The sequence below is a fragment of the Nyctereutes procyonoides genome, unplaced genomic scaffold, assembly GCF_905146905.1.
Source record: "Nyctereutes procyonoides isolate TBG_1078 unplaced genomic scaffold, NYPRO_anot_genome, whole genome shotgun sequence".
In the NCBI taxonomy this organism is placed as follows: domain Eukaryota; kingdom Metazoa; phylum Chordata; class Mammalia; order Carnivora; family Canidae; genus Nyctereutes; species Nyctereutes procyonoides.
The window spans coordinates 27,675,370-27,700,877 of record NW_026575139.1 but is presented as its reverse complement, the minus strand read 5'-3'; the positions used below and the strand labels follow the sequence as shown (position 1 = coordinate 27,700,877).

At 42.7% G+C, this 25,508-nt stretch overlaps 1 protein-coding gene across 11 annotated transcripts in view; it reads left to right on the top strand.

Annotated features, from left to right (window-relative positions):
- The first annotated feature begins 3,917 nt into the window (after positions 1-3,917).
- The window catches only part of SIPA1L1 (signal induced proliferation associated 1 like 1), a 372,275-nt gene continuing 350,684 nt past the window's right edge, over positions 3,918-25,508 (top strand). For 7 of the 11 annotated variants that reach the window (XM_055303833.1, XM_055303831.1, XM_055303824.1 and 4 more), the window contains exon 1: positions 4,535-4,680. The gene's annotated coding sequence lies outside the window, so the exon portion shown is untranslated. Of the gene's footprint in view, positions 3,981-4,533; positions 4,681-4,911; positions 5,051-25,508 lie in introns of those variants that run through there. The other 4 variants (XM_055303823.1, XM_055303832.1, XM_055303835.1 and 1 more) reach the window with 4 other exon arrangements.

The window sequence follows — 25,508 nt, the reverse complement described above, 5'->3', positions numbered from 1 at the left end:
TTCTGAATATGTGTTAGTAATTCCCTATAGAGGTATAGTGAGTAATAGGAAGTTCTGAATTGATGATAATAGGCTGAATAAACCAGACTTTAGCTGAGAAACATGCAGCTGTGAATTGATGTTTATAATATTAAAAAAATAACAATTTTGCTTGCTTGGCCGGCTTCTGTGTCAAAATCATTCCATACCAGATATGTTAGGGTGTTTTGTTGTGTAGGAATGAATAACCAGAGGGAAATGAATTCAACTGTGGTCTAAAAAACTAAGAACCGAACAGGGAGAGAGGAACAGGAAATGACTAGATGTTCTCCTTATGGCTAGAAAAGGTTACACATCCCTGTGTGGGAGGGGTTTAGGTGGAGGTGGGAAGAAGAACCCAGAGAGAGGAGGGAGGAATGGTTTGGCAAACTCTGTATTCCCTCTTTTACTCTCCTGCTTCTTGTCTGTTGTTTTGAAATCCCAAGAAGGCCAAGGAAGATACAGAGGGAGTGCCTGACCTGTTGGTATTACAAACATGTTATTGGAACCTACAGCTTTGGGGGATTTCACCTTTTCTTCCTTCAGAAACATAGGTGAAAATTCTGTTACCAGTGACGAGTAAATAGTAGGCCAGGGCCTTGAAAGAGCAGTTTTAGGTCCCCGGGACGGTATCTCCTATTCTACTCTATCTGAAGGTTAGAGAAGTTCACTTCATAATCTGAGGCCAATATCTACTCTGGAGCCTCATAAGCATCGAATAAAGTTAATAGATTTGGCTAGCACTTGGGTCAGTTATTTCAAATGTTATCAAATGGCCATCTGGGAGTCATAAAACAGGTGGCTCTGAAATTGTATTGTGTTAGTGGGTACAGATTGGCAGCCATCCTTTCTTTACAGGTAAAACTGTGTTAAAAGTTGAGCCAGAGCAAATAAACAACTGATTTACAATAGTGTACTGTGCTATGAAAGATAGTTCCTTAAAACACATCAGCAGGGTGGTTGGTGATGTGTTGAGTTTCTCTGTAAAAATTTTTATATTAAAAATACCAGCATGTGAATATTAGCCCTGCCCTCCCACCCTCTCTTCCTTCTCTCCTTCCTTTTTTCTCACTTTCTTTCCTTCTCTCTTTCCTTATAGTTATTTTGGTGGGAGTGTGGACATATTCAGTTTAGGTCTTTGGTTTGAGTTAGCATATTTATAAAATAACAGGGAATCTGTTTTGAGTTAGTGAAAAAACAAATCATGAACAATGCATTCCCTGTGAAATTACTGTAGCATGGTTAATATTTTTGTTGTTTTTACAGTTGGGACAAGAGAAACTTTAAAATCAACTTGTCAACAGCTAGCTAAACTTTGTGAAACTGACCTATAAAATGAAATACTCATTTTTTTCTTTGTAAAAGGAAAATATGTTATTTATTAGAACATTTTTATAGGTCTAAGAGCTATTGAATTGTAAAGCTGACCTCATATCTGGACTACTCCTTCATTTTACAAATGAAGAATCAGCAATTAATTGACTTCTCAAGGAGTCTCAATTATTAGTGACACAGAAAAACTCAAAGTTAGTCTCCTAAAGTTGTCTAGTGCTTTTCAATCATTGTATTCACTCAGGTTTCAAGTGTAAAAACTTTCACCAACCTAGGATTTAAGCTTGACCTAGAGTCTTAACTGCCTACTCTTCATGTACTTTTATGAGTTTTCTAGTTTTTTTTTTAATTTTTATTTATTTATGATAGTCACAGAGAGAGAAATAGAGAGAGGCAGAGACACAGGCAGAGGGAGAAGCAGGCTCCATGCACCGGGAGCCCGATGTGGGATTCGATCCCGGGTCTCCAGGATCGCGCCCTGGGCCAAAGGCAGGCGCCAAACCGCTGCGCCACCCAGGGATCCCCAAGGGTTTTCTAGTTTTGTGGGATTGAATTAAAAATCACAGTTTTCTCATATTAATGTAAGTCGGGATGGGATTTATTAGTTTTTTTTTTTAATTGAGATATAATTCACATGCCATGGAATGTGTTTTTCACTCATCCCTTCTGAAATCTAAAGTTCAAGCTTACTTCTATTCACAGCATCCATTTTATTTAGGCAGTGACTATTTAACCGCCCCCCCAAAGAAAAATTGTAGTTTCTACAATTAAAAGAATAAACAGGGCACGAAAAGATTTCCTCTTGATCCTTAACAGCATTGAAGTAGGTTTTAAGGCATCTGAAAAGCTTAATGATTAAAAAAAAAAAATCTGAACAACAAACCTCCCCCTACCCCAGGGTGTTGTTTTTTTTTTTTTTTCCTTAACAGCACTGAAGTAGGTTTGAAGGCATCTGAAAAGCTTAATGATTAAAAAAAAAAAATCTGAACAACAAACCTCCCCCCACCCCAGGGTGTTTTTTTTTAAAAGATTTTATTTATTTATTTATTTATGAGAGACACTGAGAGAGAGAGAGAGATTGAGAGAGGCAGAGACACAGGCAGAGGGAGAAGCAGGCTGCACACTGGGAGCCCAATGCGGAATTCGATCCGAGGACCTCAGGATCACGCCCTGAGCTGAAGGCAGGTGCTAAACTGCTGAGCCACCCAGGGATCCCAGCACCCCAGGGTTTTTCTGAGACAAAGTTGGAGAAAGGAAGGACTCTAACTACTGAAAAGGACATATTCTATGTGAACAGAAACAGACAGTAATGGAGTAAGAAAATAAAGACTCCTAACTCTGGGAAACGAACTAGGGGTGGTGGAAGGGGAGGAGGGTGGGGGGTGGGGGTGATGGGTGACGGGTACTGAGGGGGGCACTTGACGGGATGAGCACTGGGTGGTATTCTGTATGTTGGCAAATTGAACACCAATAAAAAATAAATTTATTATTAAAAAAAATATGGCGGGATCCCTGGGTGGCGCAGCGGTTTGGCGCCTGCCTTTGGCCCAGGGCGGGGGATCCTGGAGACCCGGGATCGAATCCCACGTCGGGCTCCCGGTGCATGGAGCCTGCTTCTCCCTCTGCCTGTGTCTCTGCCTCTCTCTCTCTCTCTCTGTGACTATCATAAATAAATAAAAATTAAAAAAAAATTTTAAAAAAATATGGCTGTGGAGCAGAATTCTAGGCCTAGGTAGGTACATACTCTATGGGGGTGGGGTGGGGGTGGGCGGTGGGTAGTGAAAGCCAAGTAATGAGGACCCTTGCAGGCTGCCACGCTCATTTTCTGCCCTCAATGGACGTTAAGTAAATACCTACTATGTTCCCAAGCTTGTGGAGGGCTGAGAACACAAAGATGAGTGAGGCTGACCCTCAAGGAGCGCAATCTGGTGGTGGTGGTGGTGGTGGTGGGAGGTGGGGGCGGGGCAAGGGACGAGAGAGGGAGTCTACGGAGTGGTGGTTGGGGGATGAGATTGGGCGGGAGGGTGCAAGGAGTGACTATATGGTAGATATTTGGGGGTACAGATACATGCTGACATGCTGTGTCAGAAATCTCCCCCCAGAACCTCTGGAGGAAAAACCCCAAGGCGAGCGAGCCATTTGCCAAACCCGGCCAGAGGATCATGACGCTGGTCTACAGATGCTCTCTCAAATAGGTTTAAAAAATCCTCCTCCCGCTTCGAGCCGCGCTTCCCCCACCATCAGGGTGTCGGGCAAGGGAGGGGGCAGGCTCAAAACTGCACCCACGTTCGCCGTCTCCGCTCCCTGCGGGAGACAGGAATCCAGGGCTTTGCCGTCGTCATAGCAACTAGGAGTTCCGCGGGCCCCCACCTCCCCGCGACTCCCACTTCCCCCGCCGGCCGGGCCGAGCGGCCGCTTCTCTCGCGAGATTTGCGCGTGGTGCCGAGCAGCCCAGCGGTGATCTCACCCGAGGCTTGCGGAGGGAGGGGAAGGAATGGGGCGGGGAGGCGGGGAGGCCGGGAGGCGGGGAGGCGAGGGGAGTGCAGGGGAGGGAAGGGCGAGCGCGGCGCCGCCACCGCCGGCAACTTTGTGAGCGAGTTCAGTGCGTGCGTGAGCGAGTGAGCGAAAAAGTCAGTGCGGCGCCGACTTCCCGGGAGGAGGGTCCCCGGGCGGGGAGGGCCAGGTCTGGGCTTCGGAGGCCGCCCCCGGCCACTCCATCCCTTCCCGCCTCCGGGGCTCCCTCCCCATTTCCTCCCCCCCCCGCGGTCCTCCCGGGCCTTCCCGCCCCCGGCGGCAGTTACCTGTCCCCTCCCCCACTCGGCACGCACGTCCCCTCCCCGGCGCCCGCCTCCGACCTCCGGACCCCCAAGCAACCCCAAACCCGCTCTGCCCGCCGCCCCCTCCCCCCACCCCGCCCCAGCTTCTCCTCCTGGGGGGCGGGCGGGCGGGATGGGGGGCGCTGAGCTCCGGAGGCGGCGTGAGCGGGGACCAGGGCGCCCAGACAATAGTTGATGCCCGGGGACGAGGGAGGGCACCGCTGCCCGCCCTGCTCCGGGAAAGCGGCCCCCGCCGCCTGCTCCCCAGCCTCGGAGCCGGGCTCAGGAGTTGGGCAGATTCCGCCCCCACCTCCCCCGGGCCCCCCTCCCGCCCCGGCCCGGCCCGGCCCGGCCCCGCCGCCCGCCGCCCGCCGCCCGCCGCCCGCGGCTCTCCGCAGAGGAGGCGGCGAGAGAGCGCGCGCCGGCCGGCCACACGGTTTCTCTTTCTCCCCAGGGAGAGCGCGCGGCGGACGCGCCCCGGACGCGCGGCGGCACCGGGAGGCCGTGCAGGGCGGTAAGTGGCTCCCGCGACCCGAGGCCCGGCTGGGGGGGCCGGGGCTGCAGGATTGTCCCCAGCCCCCGCCAGCGCCCTTCTGGCCGGTGCTTGGGGCCAGGGCCGGGAGCGGGACCCCGGGACCCCGGGACCCCGGGACCCCGGTCAAAGTTTTTATTTCCGATGTGCTGGCTCGCCGGTAGCGCAGCGCGGCGGGGGCGAGTCCGGGCTGCACCGCGCACGGCGCGCGCGCACGCACCTCGGAGTCGGGAGCTGCGGGACTCCCGGCGGGCGCCTCGCAGAGGGGCCGGGAGACCCGCGCCCCGCTCGGGGCGGCTGCGCCCACCCCGGCCCGGCCTCCAGCCGGCACCCTTCGCCTTCAGCCACCTGGGTGAGCGCGTTGCAGGCTGCGCCGGGGAGGACAGGCCGAGGGGTGCAATCCTGGGAAAGGCAGGAGGGAGCTCGGTGCCCGCGGGTGGTTCATTTCTCTCCCCGGGGGGTGGGGTGGGGGGTGGTGCCTGGGGGTGCGCGGCGAAAGTCAGGGATGCTCCGACCTGCTTTTTTCCTTGGAGCGAGTGAACCTCGAGAGGGCTGGAGAGGCGTGGGCGAGCTTCCAGGAGAACTTTTCCTCCGTAGCCTCATCTGTTTCCAACTTCTCCTGACCCTCGAGGGGGTTTGCGAGGCTCCCGCATCGCGTCACGGCATTTCTAGGTGGACAAGGAGCCTCACGGGGGCAGGTTGCAATGTCCTCGCGTTTCACCGTTGTTAAGTCTAGGGGCGAGGGAAGTGGTTCACTTCAGGGAAGACGGTTTTTTTTTTTTTTTTTAATTGAGTTGTTGGAATTCGTTTTTGCAGGGAAGCATTTGGGGTCTGATGGCTCCTGGAGACTGCGTTTGCCCTAATAGATTGGATTTTTCATGACGGGTATTTTTAGAAGTAGCCTTCGCTGAAATTCTTACTACCTGCTAGACGATTATATTTCTCAACTGGGAGCCAGTGATGCGATGCAAATTTCAGAGTAAAGGTGTCGACTTTCATCAGGTTCCAGGTCTATCTGGATGAACTGGGGTTGGCGTTTCCTCTATAAAGTGAGCCTTTCATGTTGAAACTCTGACTCAGACTCTTAAAGCCATTGTTTTTATACTGGTACTCTGTGGGAGTTAAGTGTCAACTTTCTCTTCTTTTCTCATATGGAATATTTGTCCAAGGCAAAGATTCTCTGACTTAATCTTTAGGAAAAGTACAAGATTAAGTCCTGTAGAATCATTCTCTGCAGCCAGTTTAGTAATAGTATTAATTTTCTATATAATCCTGGTTTAATGACTTTCACTCTTCTCTTTTTCATTTTTTTGAAGGCTGCAATTAAACCACCTTTACCAGGATGAAAAGAAAAAAAAAAAAAAACCTGATGGGAATAATGTAGAATAGTGTTAACAGCAGTAGTCTCAAATAAAAGGTTTACGTAAAGCAGTTTATGATCACTGATGTGTCCAACTGTTAGATGACATACTAGTTATTAACAAGAGTATTAATATTAAAACATTTTCCCAGGGAATAAATTATTCATACTCAGGCATCAGCAATTAACAGTGCATTTTAAAATGACTTGGGTGATGATTTGCTTGTAAATGGTTAGGGGCAAAATAAGAGATTTTGGGGATGAATGGCTTTATGTGGGTGACAACTTCTTTTCTTATCTCATTATGCTTAAGTAAAGGACTCTTGAAGTTGACTGTATCATTAGATTTCTCTAGTTTGACTAAGAGAACAAGTTTGGCAGGTGGCTCAAGATAGTCAGTAGGTGTTGCTGTTAGCTTCTCTGCAGTTCCTGGTGCTGCTCCTCTGGTTTGAAACTGCAATTCTGATAGAACTTTTTAGATCTGAAGTGTCAGTCAGTCGTTACGATGCCATGGCAAGGTTGACCAGAACTCTTAGTGATAAATCCAAAGCACTTAGATTTTGTACTGAGATTCATTTAACTCTGTCCTTTCAATACTATTTCCTGGGTTTCGTATTTATTTACTTTCCTTTTGGTTGAATTACATGAGTAATTTTAGGGAACCTACCCCCCCCCCCCCGATTTTTTTAAAACAACTTAAAAATCTTCATGTAATTTTATTGAAGCCATAGTTGGAAGATTGCTTGAGGTTGGTGGTTTTGTAGACTTCGGGGGATCTTCCTTGACTCTGAGTTGAGATGTGTATATATACGTTCTATGTTAACTTTGCAGCTTGAATTTTTCAATAAATGGGTGTTTTCTGACTCTTTGAGCTGTGAAACAGAAGCCCGAGGAGAGGTGGGACAGTGTAAGAGTACAGATTCCCTGAATCTTTCCAATTTAGGGGAAAGTATGTAGTGATTCATGAGAGTATGATTATGTGCTTCCTGTCATTTCTTGTGGTTGTGTTATCATTTCTGCTGGTTCATATCAGTGTACACATAAGGTATGGACATGAAGATATTCAGGTAACATTTCACATTTGAGACTTTTGGTTCACTGATGAAATTGGACTTTGTCAGAGGAAGATAGATTTATTCCTGTAATGGAGAGCTAGATCTCTGATATAGAATGCTTCTTTCTTCCTTTTGATACCAATCATGGAAGTTTGTATCTGAAATTCAGAAAAAAAATCCTCCCCCCCCCAAATAATATTACTATATTCCTAACCTTTCAAGGTTTATGGTGAGTCAGGTGCTATTTACTGAATGTCTTTATCCATGAAGTGTTGCTATTGGGCTCCATGATTCCAGTGGTGAATAAAAGTGTGTTTCGTGGAACTTACAGTCCAGTGGAACCATTTGTAGTAACCTTTCTGGGTTTGCTTTTATGGTACACTGATGCCTCCACAAAGGTTTTACATAGCAAGCTATCAATTATTTTTAAATTTTAACTTATTAAATTAGTTTCTGAAATAATGAAGCCCAGTATTTGTCCTCAGAAGTTCTGGGTTTCAAGTTTTCTGGCTATGGGATCTTAAAAAATAATCAAGCCTCTCTGAACTTTCTGAAAAACTCTTTTTATGCAAAGATGGGTGTAATGCTTCACAGCTTTGCTGCAAGAATTAATGAGAAAATATGTATGAAAGTACTTTGCAAATCATGAATTTTTATTTGCAGTTGCATTTTCTTTCTGATGAACAGGTTCATACTTTTTTGAAGCTAGAAGGTATTTTGAATTTAAATCATTTGGCCCATTTTCTCCATTTTACAGATGATGAAACTGAGGCCCACAAAGTTGAAGTGATTTATCCAAGGTTATAGAAGAACTAGTTAGTGATCAGGCAATGATTGGAAGGCAGGTTTCCAGATTTAACTGTACTCCTTTATTTCCTGCATTGGCTTTAGTTTTTTTTTTCTTTTGAGCCTCTAGGTTACAATTCATTTACTGCTCCCCACTCAAGTATTCAGTGTTTATTAAGTATCTAAAATGAGAAACAAAACTTAAGGAAACAGACAAAATCAACATTAAGATTGAAGAGCTATGAGAAGAGTATTGATGTAGTGTTTGGTAAGTTAGCTTTAGAGTTACTCAAATTACAAAGTTATGGAAAAAGAAATTATGAGTTAGTTAAAATACCTACATGGTAGAGTCTGTAAGCTTTTTCGCCCTTTTTTGGATAGGGGGTGGGGAATAGACTCTGTTAACTCAGAGCATAATATACTTGTATGCTCTTTAGAGAAGCCAAACTTAATTTGTTCTAGCTTACCATTTTCTTTCCTTTGCATCAGTTTTCATTTGTAAAAGAAAGTCACTGTTCCTTCCTTATTTCTGGGAACAGTAGCAGCTTGTGGCCCTTCTCTGTTGTCAGTTACACGTAAGTGTGATGGGTGGTGGTGGTGGTGGTGATGGATCAGGTGGAGGGATAATTGCACATAAAACGGGAACATGTTGAAGGAGCTTCCTGTTGTAGATATGACTGATTTATGTAGCACCACCCTCCCTTCCAGTAGGGTAATCTGAGCCAGGAGAGAAGAAATATCTCTGCCAGTTGAGTGACTGCCCTTTAGATGAGGGGCTGGCTCTCCCTTTCCCTGGGAGGGTTGAATGTTACCTTACTCTTCAGTGCTCATCCAAAAATTTGGGTCTTGTTCCATATCCGGTGCTATTTAAGATTGACAGTCCAACCTTAAGATAGAAGGTTGACAGTCCAACCTTCAGTCCACTGCACTTCTACTTTTTTGGTATATGAAGTAAATGGGCCTCATTGGTTTTTTTTTTTTTTTTTCCCCTTCCTGTGTCTAGCTAATTGGAAAAAAAAAAAAACACAAAAACCCAAACCAAAGCCCATACTACCTACATGGCATTTTATTTTCCAAAGGTTAGGTAAAAGTTAATTATCCTTTAGATGATTGTTCTTTGATTCTTTCAGTGGGCTCTGAAGTAAGTCAGAAGTATGGGAAAAGTTCCCTTTGCTTTGGATCTCTCAAACACAGAGGGTTTGAGTGAAGGATGGAAGAACTTGAGTGTGATTGGGTTTGCGATCAGGAGGCTAAGAAAATCTATTGGGGTTTATCTTTTGAGGGTAGGGGCCAGTGCACATTTTCATTTTCTCTTTTTATTCTGGTCTGGGGGAGAGTAAAGAGAACATGAGTGTTTTCTTGAAGATAAGAGGGATGACCCTGATATGACATGGAAGAACTTCAGGAGCTTTTTTAGTTGGACTCTAGTCAGTAGCCGTGCCTCGGTGGGTGTGCCGTGGAGTCAGGTGAAGCCTTTGCTGTTTGCCTCTGGAGGTCTGAGAGGAGAATTTGCAGTCTTTAGATTTCTAATTTGTTACTTGTCATGTTGCACTGACTTTTCCCTCTAATTAGGATTATAGTATGCCTCACTTTAAATTGTGGGAAACAGGCAATTACATAATGTTAGATTTCCGTCTTTTCAACCCAGGAGAGGCAGGAGCATGTATGCTTCTTGGAGTGTGCCGGCTTGGAGAGGGAGGGTTTCTGGTTTGCACAAGCACAGGGGTCACACAGAGGCGATTTGAGCAGACAGGACAGGATAGGACAGGACAGGACAGGACGTCCAGCCTCGGCTACCACTGGATTCTTTTTCCTTTCTCCTCCCCCAGAATAGGTCTGGGTTAAATGCCTTTTGCAGATACAGTAGTTAATTTTGCTTATTTTCTTTTTTCTTCTACTTTTTTTTTTTTTTACAAGATCTTTTACCAAAGCTATAGGTATAATTACTAATTGGTTTCTGTGGTTCAGGATCTTACTTCCTTTTAGAATGAATTCTCAACTACTCAGAGGATGGCTAGTGAGAAATAAAAAGCAAAGAGCTTCATAGTGAATGATCATGTATCTTTTTTTTTTTTTTTAATGATCATGTTTCTATATCCAGTTTCTTTCCTTGGCTCTTATATTATCTCCCCCCCCCCCACCCCCTATTCTAGAGTGTTTGCTTAGATAGGTATTCTGGTTAGATGTATTGTGAGCTCCTTGTGTTCCCTTTAACAGTCTTAGTTACCAGAATTGATTGACAATTGGTTTTTACAAGTTTCTTTGTGGCTCTTGATGCTCTTAGAGAAGCAACTGATAACCGAACTGTGGTACCTCGCGCCTTCAAGAAGACACAGTACTTGTCAGGAGATGCCTGTAAGATACATCATGTCAGTTAGTTGCATGTACTAAAATTCTCACGCAATTTGACTGTTATTGTTTGCTTCACTTCTGCGTACTGAGGAAAATGGAAAGGAGTGTTTTCACAGATTTTTGCAAGAAATTTAAGTTTATGACTTGTTGGAACTAAACTGTTTTCCTTCAGAAGGCTTCGGAAACATGTTCTTACTCTGGCACCGCAGGTCAGTATGTGGTTGATTGACCTCCTCCCTCTTCCTAAGGCCCAGTTCTGGCTGCTGCAGTGAAGACCTTAGAAGTTTCTGCCCATATACTTTGTCTAAGTGTAATTTCTGAGTAGTTGGCATTTCCTGTGTAAAGCAAGTGTGCTATGTGTCTGTGTTTGGGTGGGGTTTGACGGTGGTTCTTAACCTTTGTCTCTTTTCCAGTTCGGAGTGTGTCCATGTTACTTTATTTTTTTTAATGAGGATCTTAGTGCTGATCCTTTGTAATAGGAAGGTGAGGTATAATAATTGCATCACAAAATGTTTCAGTAGGTAAATGATAGGTTATGGAGAGCTACTGTGTTCACAGGCAAGGCTTATTTAGAGTTCAAGAATGTCAGTCTAATAATTGCTTTCGGTGGGATTGTTCTGAAGGCCATTTTCAAGGTAGTTTTCAAAATAGTGGTTTTCAGTGGGTTGGGGAGGATGTGTGTTTGGAGGAGCAGTAGCGTGCTTGGGTGGAGAGAGTAGAGGATCCCAGTGAACTCTGGGGCAGCATGCTAGATATCAAATGGCTGGGGTGTGAAGAAAGTCAGTGGATGATTCTGTTCTGTTTCTCCTCCACCCACTTGAGAGCACAATAGTTTTCATATCGTTTTTGAACGATACTGCTTGACAGTAAGGTAAACAAGTAGTAGGCTTATACCAGAGAGCAGCTGACTGGGGATTGTGGAATCTTCGTTTTAACTGGGTGAGAAGGGGAGCCTCTGATCCTATCTGCTATCCCATTGATTAAAAAAGACAACTTGGAAAAAACTCTGGAAATACCTGCCAACAGCTGAAAAGATCAGGCTGCTTAGATTCCTACAGTGGATGTAGAACATGTAAATCCAATTTGGTATTTTTTATTTACCATCTTAACCATTTTTAAGTAAACAATGTAAACAGTGTAGCGAAGTACATTCATGTTGTTGGGAAACAGATCTCCAGAACTTCATCTTGCAGATCTGAAACGATACTTGGGAACTCACTCACCTTTCCCTCTTTCCTTATCTCCAGCTATTGCCATTCTTCTTCTGTTTTTGTGAATTTCTCTACTTTAGACACCTCATATAAGTAGAATCAGGCAGTATTTTTGTCTTTTTGTGAGTGGCTTATTTGACTCAGCATAATGTCCTTCAAAGTTCATCCATGTTGGCATATAGCAGAATTTCCTTCTTTTGGGCTGAATAATATTCCATGATATGTATAGACCATATTTTGTCTATGCGTCCATTTATGGACAGTGAGGTTGCTCCTACCTCTTCTGTGAATAATGCCAGTGTGAACATGGGTATATCTTTAAGACATTCGTTTTAATTCTTTTGAATATACACACAGAAGTTGGATTGCTGGATCATATGGCAGTTCTATTTTTAATTTTTTGAGTAATCTCTGTACAGTTTTTCATAGTAGTTGTAAAACCACAGTGGTTTTACATTCCTACCACCAGTACACAAGGGTTCCGGTTTCTCCACATCCTCATCAACACTTGTTATTTTCTGTGTGTGGTTTTTTTTTTTTTTTTTTTTTTTTTTTTTAATAGTAGCCATCCTAATGCACGTGAGGTGAGATCTCACTGTGGTTTTGATGTGCGTTTCTCTGATGATAAGTGATTTTGAGCATCTTTCGTATGTTTGTTGGCCAGTCTATCATCTTTGGAGAAATGTCTATTCTGGTCCTTTGTCCATTTTTTAATCTGGTTATTTCATTTCTTATTGTTGAGTTGTAGGTTCTTTATATATTCTACATATTAACCCCTCATCAGATGTATTGTTTGCAGATATTTTCTTCTATTCTGTGGGTTGCTTTTTTACTCTATTGGTTCTATTTTTTTGATGCACAACACAGTTTTAAAATTTGTCTATTTTTGCTTTTTTTGCCTGTACTTTTAGGATCATATCCAAGAAGTTGTTGCTAGGGTCGGTGTCATGAAGCTTTCCTCCTGTGTTTTCTTCTAGAAATGTTATAGTTTTAGTTCTTATGTTAAGGTCTTTAATCCATTTTGAGTTAGTCTTTTGTACGTGGTGTAAGGTGAGGGTTCAACTTCATTCTTTTGCATGTGAATGTCCAGTTTTCTCAACACTTATTTGTTGAAGAGATTGTCCTTTCTCCCCTGAGTGGTCTTGACTCCCTTGTTGAAGATCAATTGATCACATACATGAAGGTTTATTTCTGGGCTGTCTGTTCTGTTGGTCTATTTGTCTTTACACTAGTACCACAACTGTTTTGATTACATTCGCTTTGTAATCCGGAAATGTGAGTGGCACTTACTTTTAATTTATGCTATTCTAGGTGTTAAATAATAGAGAATAGAGAAGTTGACAATTGAGAAGGCAATTTGAAGAATTTTTCATTTTTTTTAAGGGGATCAGACACTTAAAGAGTGAGGTAACATGATTTAAGTGGCAGAATGTTTGCAAGGCTATCAGTTGGCAGCTTGTATAGTAAGAGCTGAGTGTCTAGCACTTCCTGGTTTGCAAAGTGCTTTCACAGATACTTATTCCAATGGCTTGGGAAAACTTCAAAAAGGTGGTGGACCTTGAATTGAGGATTGGATGTGTACTCCACTGGATGTAAATACTGCAGACCATCTGTGTCAGTTGTGTCACCGTGTTAACAGGGAGATCTTTAATGAAAGTCACTAGTGGTAATCTCAAGATTTTCAGTGGTATCAGTTGTTAGAAGAGCTGTCACTTGTATTGTTTTCCTTGGCGTTATATTGTTTTTCCTATTCCATTCCTGTAGATTCTGCTTTTCCCCGTCTGCTCCTTGAATAGCAGTAGGCCGCATACAAAGAGGGAATAGTTAGCCACGGAAGTGTTTCTTTTCTGGGATGTGCAATGAGAAAACTAACCTGGCTGGGTTGTGTAGGATGAATCGAGTGAGAGAGATTGGAACCAGAACAGCAGTTTAGGTGGCTGTTTTATTTAGTAAGTACTTTAGGCTACTTAAGATGTAGTTTCTTACCTTCTTAATGAAACTGGGGGGATAATTTTGGTTGAGTGTATTACTTGAGGGAAAATTGGTAGAATTGCTAAGGAGGAAAAATGTAGCACACTTGCATGTAGTAGGCCTGAAATAAAAGGTTTGATTAGTGGTAACCAGATGCATTTATGTCTACATGGGTGAATCTCTAAGGAGTAACTTAGTCATTTGTCCCATAAATATTTATTGACTACCCCTGTAATGCCAGGGGTTCAGTGGCTGCTTTTAGTGACAAGGGAATATATGGTTCCTGCTCTCATGTGGCTGATACACTTCTCGTGATTGATATGGTCATTTTCAGCGTTCTGTTCTTCTCATCTCGTTGATTTTTCTTTTAGTCAAAGGCCATCTATTTTACTGCGGATGCAAAAACAGTTTTGGTTGTTTATTACGAAAATAGTCCTGTGTTAAATATTCTTTGTATAGAAGAAAAAAGAAACCCTAGACAGTTCTGCCTTTTTGGTTTCCAAGGAGATAGATCTTGGCAAAATTTATTTTATCAAGTGCTTTTCTAAGTAACAGAACTAAAGGAGACAGGCTTTAATGAATTTTGGTTAAGCTTTTCCTGAGGGTCCAGATAAGGTTTTCAGGTCTTGGTTTCCTCTACTTCTACTTCTGTTCCAAAGGAATCTAGAAACCTAGTTTTGGTTAATCTAGATTTTTCCATTAAGTGTCAGATTTTAAAAAAGTCATACACCCTTTTTGGATCTTCATTCATTCACTCATTTAAATTTTATTGTTCACTTTATTATATACCAAATATCTTTTCCTTTGAAAAGAGGAAGAAGGTTGAGGGTTGAATTAAGTTTCCTTTAAGGCTGTTAGAATTCTGTGAATTTATTATTGTGATTTATTGAGACTGAAGGAAGGCTTTCTGCAGATAGAAATGTTTTTGAAAGAACTAAAGAAAAATTTGGAGACTTTGTTTTTAACTCTAAAACATTTTAGTGAGAAAATTCTGTAATGGTGGATAATTTTAGCATTAGTTTCACTTTGATTTGAAAACAATCAACATTGTAACTCAACTCTGAGAGTCTTTATAATTTTGGTAGGAGATTGTACCTTTCTGCTGTGACTTGTTCTAACCTTTCTACTGTGACTTGTAATACTCTAGAAACTTAATTCCTATTTCAGATGATTGGTATAGTGCTAGTATGGGAGATTTAGAAATGCTTACCACCCCTTTTTCTAGGTGTTTGTGTCTGAGTCTTTTAGAGCCCTTGTCATTAATGTGTGTGGTAGTCTTGAGAGGTGGTGCCATCATGTTACCAAATACAGAAGAGTCACAGATCTGAGTACCAATGCTGTGATACTGAAGCTGGCAATTGCCCATGCTGCCAGATATGTCATATTCAGATAACCTAGTATGAGATTTTATGGCTTTATAAAATAAAAATGATATTTTCATATTAATTTGTTGTTAGAAATTCAACATTGTATTGATTCTGTGCGATAGGATTCAGTTATTCAAAGTAAGATTTAAGAATTTCATCTGATGTAGATTATTTGCTGTTGTAAATGTGGTTTCACTGTCACCAAGAGCACCAGAAGATTTGTGTAATCCTGCTTTGTGAATTTGGTATTTTTATTTTGTTTACTAATCATCAGTATTCACTGAGCACCTTCTAGATGGCAGATAACTGCTCTCATCCTGGATATACAGTAATGAGATGGGAAGCCACCAGAGGGTTTTCCACAAAGGGTTCGATCTGACGTATTTTTAAAGCAAAAAACTCAGTTGTGCTGAGAATAGAATAAAGTATGTATGTGGGGTTGACTAAGGTGGAAGCAGGGAGATTTCAGGGAGTTCTAGCAATAAGCTGGGTCAGATATGATAACCAGTGGAGGTGATGAGAAGTGGCTGGATTCTGGACATATCTCAAGTGGGTCTGACATGATTCCCTGAAGGGTGAAATGATGTAGAGTGTGAGAAGTAGAGTCAAGGATAACACCAAGGTTTTTGGCCTGAGCAAGTGGTGTGATGGAGGTGCCATTCATTGAAATGCGGAAGACAGAGGAAGAGGTTTTGGTGGGGAATTAAGAGCTGATGTGTATTTGCTGGGTATGAGATAGTAGTTGATGTGCAGGTGGAGAAGTGAGGTTGGCAGCTGGCAGGTCTGTTAATCTTGAGGAGCTTCAGCTTTCTCATCTGTGAAATGGGGAAAGTATTTGCTCTTCTCAGAATTCTGGAATTGAAATGAAAAAAAAAAAAGTTAAGGGGCTCCTGGGTGGCTCAGTGTTTGAGCATATGCCTTCATCTCAGGTTGTGATTTGGGGGTCCTGGGATCAAGTTCCACATCAGGCTCCCGATGGGGAACCTGCCCCTCCCTCTGTGTTTCTCATGAATGAATAAATAAAATCTTAAAAAAAAAGAGGAAAAGTTAAAACTTCTAAAGTTATGTCTTGTAATGTTGGTATTATTTCTGGAAAGTAGACTGGTTACTATCGTATGTACTTTGTGGTCTCTTTTGAACTACGTATGTCATAGGCTATAGGCCAGAATGGATTGTGGAAAGTTGGCACTTGCCTTTCAAAGGCTGGTTTTCTTTCCGAATAGATGGAATAGCTTTCTTTTTTATTCATTTTGTGATTCCTGAGCAGCTTCTGGGAGACCTTGGCATTTTGGTTCCCTTCAGAGTGTCAGAGGGCTTCATTTTGTGCAGAGCCCCTGGAGTACCACATGGGCGTGTGGTGCCAGATTTGCCTCTTAATAAACATAGCTGTGAGCCACAGTGATTTTATTTAGGTAGGAGGATATTAATGTAGAAAAACCCTAGCTCTTTCCTTTCTCAAAGACTTTATTATATGAGGCGTCCCATGACTTGCATCAGTTAACAAATAGGGTCTAATAGGTCAGATTTACTAGGGAGACCACTCTTCATGTTACTTGATTCAGAATACCTATTTATATATTCCTAGGATTTTGGATTACTCAGAGTTTTGTGATAGGCAAATGAGATATGTTCAACATGTATTTGACCCTACTGAGTTAAAATTTAAGATCCGAGTGAAACGAGTGAAAAAGTTGAGAGGATCAGTCTTCTAGTTCAATAAATGGTATTTTGAACTTCTTAAAAGCCCTTCCTTAGAGATTATAGTAAATAGTTGTGTCCTTGAGATGCCACCTTTGCTGATGATTGATACCTTGCCAACAGTTAGATGTTGCTTTAGGGGCATCTTTAGTCCAGAGATGTATGTGCTGGATCTTGGCTCTTCCTGTGCACCAGCTGGTTTGAACAGAGCCACTGCCACTTTTTTCACTGCCCTCCTGGTTTGGTTCTTCTGTGCACAGGATTCCATTGGGGGGATCCCTGGGTGGCGCAGCGGTTTGGCGCCTGCCTTTGGCCCAGGGCGCGATCCTGGAGACCAGGGATCGAATCCCACATCGGGCTCCCGGTGCATGGAGCCTGCTTCTCCCTCTGCCTGTGTCTCTGCCTCTCTCTCTCTCTGTGACTATCATAAATAAATAAAAAAAAAAAAAAAAAAAAGGATTCCATTGGGCAGTCGGCTGGGGGCCCACTCCACTGCAGGTTATGTGATTTAGAAAGAGAGAAGGTAAGGGTGCCTTTGAGGGCCTGACACATGCAGTGAGTGTAAATGTTGATGACAGTTGTTAGGAACCGTGTCTAAGTAAAGTATGCTAGGTGTTGAGCATATTAAGAGGGGTAATGGCTTTAATGATGTGGGGAGGCATTGAGGGAACAGGAACCATGTGTTTTAGAGCATGTTGTGGAGGCAGAAATGCTTTGGATATTCCCTTGTATCTCTTTTTTCTGTCAGGCCCTCAAATTTATAAAATAAGTTTACCCTTCTGCTCAGTAATGGTTAAGTTATATAACCTTTTGCTTTTCATTGAATTGACTTACTATATATTATCTTATTTCAGCTTGTAAGAAACTGAACAATAGGTATCTATTGTAATATCACTTGACATGATTGAAAAAAACCCAAGCCTTTGCCTTTACTTTTGAAGTACATATTAGGAAATTTAGACCAGTTTTAAGAAATAATTTGAAAGGGATCTATATATTTAAATCTCTGGCTTATCCAGGCTTAATAATTTTTTCCCCCTCAAAGGAATGCAGCTTACTTAAAATATTTTTTAGAATATTTCCAAATTGTGCCTGATGGCTTTTTATTTGAAGTTGAGTCTAGCCTAATCATTTTTATTGGGTAGATAGGCTCTAAGTTTCTGAGGTTGCAGTACTTGTTTATGGACTCTTAAGTTTTTAACAAATTTCTTTTCTTTATGCAGTGCTTTTATTGAGTTATAATTAAGTTATTACACGGTTCTCCGATTTGAAGCATACATTCACTGAATTGTGTTGTTACCTCCATCATCCCCCAAAGAAACTCCAACCCCTTTTGCAGTCACCCCGTTTGTCCCCAGCCCTAGGCTACCACTAATCAACTTGTTCCCTCTGGGTGTTTTTCCCCCCGTAAATGGGCTTGCACAATATGTGGTCTTTTGTGGCTGACTTCTTTCAGCTAGTTCTACCAGAACACTTTTAATTTTTTTTCAAGCACTTTAACTTTGCTGGTAATATTACAGATTTTGGACTCAAAATCAGATACTCCTTGTCTGCTGGCACAGAAACTACAGCCTGTGCCGGGACCAGAGAAAAGCAAAACCATGAACTACCATGTGTATTTATGGGGTAGGGGGTGAACTGTGAAGCTTTCTGCAGGTGCACTCAGTGCATGAGATTGCATGGTTATTTTGCCTCTTCTTCTCTGAGCCTTGCCTGCTTCTTTCTTGAATTGTCCACGTGGCTCTCGATGTTCTCTCTGATTCTTCCCTTTCTTCTCTCTTTGGGCCGGTCTGAGACCAAGCACTGCCCCCATTTTTTCTCTCAAATTGATTCTTGTTTTTAACTTTTCCTCTCTTAATTGCCACCATTTTAGGACAGACCCTTTACCTTTTTATCTGGGTGGCCGGAGCAGGCTTCTTTGAGAGCATCTCCCCTCCTGCTGTCCCAACATCTAGGCCATCTTGTCTGATTATTCTTTCTAACGTAGTACCTAGTGGGCCATGCTCAGGGAGCTAAAGTGGTTTCATTACTTTGCTACTTCAAACTCACACTCTCCTGCTGGCTCTCGTTACTTTTCTTTTTTCTTTTTTAAAGACTTTTTATTTATTTATTTATTCATGAGAGAGAGAGAGAGAGAGAGAGAGAGAAAGAGAGAAAGAGAGAAAGAGACACAGGCAGAGGGAGAAGCATGCTCCACGCAGGTAGCCTGATGTGGGACTTGATCCCAGGACTCCAGGACCATGCCCTGGGCCAAAGGCAGGCGCTAACCCCCTGAGCCAGCCAGGGATCCCCTCTCATGACTTTGCTCTTGGGTTCCTTCCCTCCTGCTTATCTGATTTCTTTGGCCTCTCCACTGCTGTGTCTCTGCCTTCATATGGGTTTCTGCTTTCTCTCCTCTTCCCAACCATTCTTTCTTTTTTTTTTTTTTTAAGATTTTATTCATTTATGAGAGAGGGAGAGAGAGAGAGAGAGAGAGAGAGAGAGAGAGAGAGAGAGAGAGAGAGAGACAAGCAGGCTCCATGCAGGGAGCCCGACGTGGGACTCCAGGATCAGGCCCTGGGCTGAAGGCGGGGCTAAACCGCTGAGCCACTTGGGCTGCCCCCCTTCTGACTTTCTTTGAGCCTTTGTTCATGATCCATGTTAGTTCTATTCAATTTAAAACACTAAATGCATAAAGACTTCTAACTCTGGGAAATGAACTAGGGGTGGTGGAAGGGGAGGAGGGCGGGGGGTGGGGGTGAATGGGTGACGGGCACTGAGGGGGACACTTGACGGGATGAGCACTGGGTGTTATTCTGTATGTTGGTAAACTGAACACCAATAAAAATTAATTTATTAAAAAAAATAAATAAAACACTAAATGCCTCACCCGGAGCTTTCTTTCTCTTATCCCCTTCCCTGCATATCATGCTCCTTATCATTATTTTGTTTTCTCTCTTATCCCCTCTGATGCAGTACCAGCCCAGGTTCCAGTTTTATCTGTGTCTCTCTCAGCCTTCTGGGCCTACTTCCTTCATTGGCTCTCTCTGGTTAGTGTAACTCACCTTGAGTTCTCCCTTATCTGATTTGATGTTGTATTGTGTTATATACTTAAGAAGCTTAGCATTAAATAATTAATGCATAATTCATCAAGGATGTTTACCCTGGAGAAGACTCAGAAGGGATGTTCTCCCTGTCCCAAGGGTTGAAGGTCCATCAATACTGAAGGAGGAGAGATTACCTTTGTCTTCCTAGGCCCCACAGAGAAGGACACGAATAGAGTAAATACAGGCATTTGAAGGAGCATCAGAAAGGGCTTTGCCTATAGAGCCTTCTGCAGGTGTGACAGGCTGCATTCCCCATCGCCAGCCTAGGCCAGATCATTGTGGATGTGGTCCTGGTAAAGACAGTTCATGGGGGCTCAATGAGGTTAGTGGTTCTTAGTCTCACTGGTGTGTTAGATAGGCTCTAAGGTGCACACCTGGGGAGCGCACCAAGTACATGGGGTCTCTGTCTGCATTTTGGATGATCACATGGAGTAGTCTGTGAAGCCAGGCTTAGAAACTTGTGAGGCAGGTAGCTCTTTGAGATCCTTTGAGTGTCTCATTTGTTTAACACATTTTTGTTGAGTGCTTGCACTGTAAAGCAATGTGAAGTTGTGGGTTTTGCCTTTAGAGGATTTTGAGTTTGAGGGGGGAGTGCAGACAGGTGAAACCGTGTGCTTTCTTCTTAGATGGAGACCTTTGGAGGATAGGGAACATTTCCTACTTTTTGTATGTTTACTTGCCCCAGATTAATGGGCACATTGGCATTCATTCTTGGGTGGCAAACTGATTAACCTGCCATTTACTAATTTTTTTCACTGTCATAAGGCTCGTTACTGTGTTCTTTATCCAACACCTTTTCATACAACTTAATTTCTTAGTTGAAAAGGAGTCACTCTCTTTTCAGTTGCTTCCTGGCATGCTCAGCCTTTGGATTTTGTTGCTTCCTAGTTATAAAATTTACAAAGGCTACTATTTATTGAGTACCCAGTGTGCCAGGCACTTTGTGTCCCATCACTGCTAATCTTTATAACAAGCCTACAGGATAGACATTTGGATGATTCCATGAGTGGGAGCCAAGCTGTTGAGTTCTTGTTATAAATCTTCCTATATTAACTTATATTGTAGAAGCTACTGAGTTGGGAAATTGTCAAGTGCAGTCACCTGTTAGGACTAGAGTAGTTGCAGTCGTGTTTTGGCTGTGTGCATAGAATCTGTTTTCCTGTTGGAATTGCCAGAAAGGCTGTCTACATACCATAGAGTAGCTGTGACCATCACCCTATTTTCATTTATTTATTTATTTATTTATTTATTTATTTATTTATTTATTTATTTATTCATTCATTCATTCATTCATTCATTTATTTATATTTTTAAGATTTTATTTATTCATGAGACACAGAGAGAGAGAGAGAGAGAGAGGAGGCAGAGACATAGGCAGAGGGACAAGCAGGCCCCATGCAGGGAGCCCGACGTGGGACTGGATCCTGGGTCTCCAGGATCACACCCTGGGCTGAAGGCGGTGCTAAACCACTGAGCCACCTGGGCTGCCCCATCACCCTATTTATTTTAAACATTGTGCTGATGATGGAAGCTCTCCACTCATTTCTCCAGTGAAGGGCTGGTCTTGCTGGTAGAATTTTTAAGCATGATATTTAAAAAAAATTTTGTTTTACACACTGTTCACCCTGATGATAGAGGCTCTCCACCCATTTCTTCAATGAAAGGCTAATTTGTAATTTGTTTTAAACACTATCCACACTGATGAAAGAAGCTCTCCACCCATTTCTCCAGTGAAAGGCTAGTCATGCTGGTAGAATTTTTAAGCATGGTATGTAGTTTATCATTTATGTTGTGCCACAGCAGAGAGTTGGAGACTGTTTTTTGTATCTGCAGTGATGATCTGGATTTCCGAGAACTGTCATATGACCCATTTGGCAGTTTCTTTTCTTGTATCTCCTGTAGGACTTTGGCCTGTCAAGGTGACCTCCATAGTGCTCAGTTAATAATAGTCATAAATATCTTTTGCTGAGCTCTACCAATGAATAGGTCCTCTGCTCAGATCGCCTGATTTTATCCCAATGGATTTTCTGTGAAACAGGTATTGTCAACAGACGATAAAGCCGAGAAAGGCTAAGTGACTTGCCTAGCTTGCAGACCCTTGGATATTCGTGTTTTCCTGGAGAGTGAGGCATGGTTTGCACAGGCATTATACTATTTCTTTTCATTTCTCTCACCTCCTCCTGTTGTTGGATTCACTAAGAAAAGTTAGGTGGTACGTGACTGCACTTTCCCGAGGTGCATAAGAGCAAGTATCTTGGACTTTTAGAGAAAATTCTTGGTTAATATATTTATGTTCTCCCTTCCAGTGGAGTCAAGCCATTGGCTGTTGTTGAATATTCTCTCTGGCTAACTGAACTTACTGAGATATGGGAAACAACCTTATGTGGGGCTCACACCTGCTGGAGAAGTTCAAGGCCCAGGGTTGCAAATGTTTCTAGTGCAGATCCTAGACGAAATATAAATATTTATGGTTGTGGCAAAATAAATATAAATCTTTGCAGGGTTTGTAATAGCCACAGAATTATTTTCTAGTAAGAACACTTTCACTTTACTTCCCACTGAAGGCAAGACAGGAAACGTGAGAAATGCATTTACTGGGTGAAATTCTTTCTCATCTTTCAGCATGGGTTCTGCTGTGAAGTTGTCATCCTGTCATTGACTTCCGCCTATTGCCCTAAAATTATCATACTGTCATCAAGTCGGCATCTGCTTTGTTTTGAAATAAGTGGGTTTTAGGAGCCAGGAGGCATGTTAGCGATGTATAGATTTTTAAAGAGGTTAATAGAACTGAAGTTATTTGAAAATACAAAAACAGGTATAAGGTCAGTCCTGGCAAACAGGTGTGCTCCTAGGAATTACACATTCAGTTGATCAAACAGAATTTGAAGTCACTAGTAAAAGCTAATTTAGGTAACTTTGATCATGGTGAAAAAGGAAAACATTTTTACTACCTTAACTTTTCTGTTGACTTGTTGGCTTTGTATGTTTATTGAATCCAGTATACTCTTCTTTAAACTTTCTGTTCAGGTCATTTCTCCAAACCAAATATTTGATAATTCTCTTTCATGTTAAAACAGTCCTTAAAACTTTCTGCTTTAGTTTATTGGATAAGGATTTTTGGTGGAGTGATAACATAGCTGGGGTGGTTTTATCTTAATCCCCTGTTTGCTTTTGTATATCGGCTTTTTATTTAATCTTAAAAACAAAGATCAATTTTAAAGAGTGCTCTTTAACTTTGGTAGCTGAGCATGGTAGTTGAGTAGGGTGGTGATGTGCCCTCTAAATGGGGCAGAGAGCATTTGGGGTTATTTAATGAATCCAGTTTCTGGGGTGCTTACTTACTTTATTTATTTATTTTAAATATTTATTTATTTATTCATGAGAGACACACATAGAGGAGAGAAAGAGAGGCAGAGACACAGGCAGAGGGAGAAACAGGCTCCATGCAGGGAGCCTGACACTGGACCGGATTCCGGGTCTTCAGGATCACGTCCTGGGCTGAAGGTGGCGCTAAACCGCTGAGCCATCCGGGCTGCCCGAAAGCTGTTTTTTTAATAATGATCTATAATTATGATAAGGACATGCCACACTCATACCTTGGTCCACCCACTATTGGTTCAGAAAGCCCGTTTTTTAATATTACCAGAATAATCCTCATTCACTCAGCAGACACTCACTGAACTGTTTTGTGTCAGGCGTCTGCTGTCAATGAGACGCTGTGCTGAGTGTTGTGCAGAGGATTTAGCAGGCCTGTTCTCAAGATGCTTCCAGCTCTCCAGGGAGTTGGGAAGAAGAGAGATAGATGTCTAGCAGGAGACACAGGAGATCATTTAAATGCATTGGCTTTTCTTTCCTTTTCTCTTTCTTTTTTTTGTATTAGGAAGGCACTGCATAAGGATTTTGTTTGTTTGTTTTTTTAGATTTAGAGAATACCAGAAAGTATGAAGAAGAAGAAAAAAGTTCTCCATTATTTTACCACCCAGTAATAACTAACTACAATTATTGTTTTCGGTTTCCTGTCTTTTAAAAATGGCTTCTGAAAGCAAGCAAAAGGGGCTCGAGGGTGAAATCTGATGGGGGAGAAGGAAGAAGCCCTGGAAAGACTGCAGCATTTTCCACCGTGGGCTTCTGGCCGGGGGTGCAGCAGCCCTGCGGGCCGGGTGTCTGCTATTCCTCAGGAAGATGCCATTGAGAGGGAAACAAAACTGAGAGCAGCTTTGACCTTAGGTCTCTGTGAAGTTTGAGTTGCAAGCGAGTTGTGTTCTGAAACTTTGTAAGATGGTTGTTGGCCTTCTGGATGCTTTTCTCAAACGCTGATTTTATTTTAACCTGTCGGATATGAGCAGACCAGAGCCAGCAGTCAAGGACAGGGTGTGAGAGCTGATTTGCAAATTACAGCGCGTCCACTGTGTGCTCCTGGTTTAAGGCCATGAAGTTACAACAGAAGAAGCAGAAAAACAAAACAAAACAAAACAAAACAAAACAAAAGGCATTAAGAAAGAAACAGTTTTATTTTTGAGAGTCTGTTGTGTACTAGTACTTTTTTGGATATATCGTCTCATTTAATTTTCAAAGCCAACTTTTGAGGAAGGAATTTCCCTCCTTTTTACCGTTTAGAGAATATGGGTACAGACACTAAGTTGCATTCTCATGTTACACAGTGTTTCTTGGTAAGTGGAAGCAGCACATGCAGGCTTTGGGAGGAGACCTGGTTTCCACCCCACCACTGGGGCCTCAGGCGGTTCCTCAACCTTTTCCCTCTTTTTTTTTCTTTAAGATTTTATTTATTTATTCACGAGAGACTCAGAGAGAGAGAGAGAGAGAGAGGCAGACATAGGCAGAGGGAGAAGCTGACTCTGCAGGACTCTGATGCAGGACTCAATCCCAGGACACCGGGATGAGGACTTGAGCTGAAGGCAGATGCTCAACCACTGAGCCACTCTGGTGTCCCTCTTCCCTCTTTTTTAAAAAGGGGACAGTGATGATGCTTTCATTCACAAGGTTATTGTCAAGAAGAAATGAGACGATGTATATCATGCCCTCCCCACAGTTTGGGTTTGGTACCAATAGATGGAAACTCTAATAGTAATAATAATAACAACAATAATAATAATTACTATTATTATTGGAGTTGGGACAAGCAGGCTCTCCACTGAGTGGAGAACCTGATACAGGCTTGATACCAGGACCCTGAGGATCATGACCTGAGCTGAAGGCAGACATTAGACTGATTAATAATATAATAATAATAATTATTATTATTATTTTTAAGTAGGCTCCACATCCAGCATGGAGCCCAGTGCGGGGCTTGAACTCATGATCATGAGGTCAAGACCTGAGTTCAGATTAAGAGCTGGGTGCTCAACCCAATAAGCTACCCAGGCGCCCCTGGGAACTCTCATTATGATGGCAGTTGTATGGCAGCAGGTACAGGGTCTGGCACATAATAGATACTCAGCCTAATCCATGTCAACTGCCCGTTTTCCCTTCTTGCAAACTCTCCCAGCTTTCCAGCAAGCCCTGGTTTCTTTCCCTTGGGTTTTTAAAGACTCTGATGGAAAAATGTATTTCATTTGGGCTATAATTATGGGTTCTTGGAGATAATAAATTTTGTCTATGTTACATGGGAACATCCCATCTCATCCTGGTTATCTTTGAAAGGTTATCCTGAGCATTTTCCCCCAGGTGTCAGATGGAGGACAGGCTAGGGGTAGGAAGGCCAAGAGCTCAGATGAAGGAGAGGTCAGGGGGCAAAGAGGCAGGAATCAACCTGGGTTATCTTCTCAGCTTAATTCACTCCCCTGCTGGCCTCCGCAAGGGCTGCACCAAGGCCAAGTATGGCTGGTATTTGTCACTGAGAAGAGGTTAAGAGGGCAGGATGGGTGCTTATGTAGGACGTACTTTGTTCTCCTTGTGTATTCATA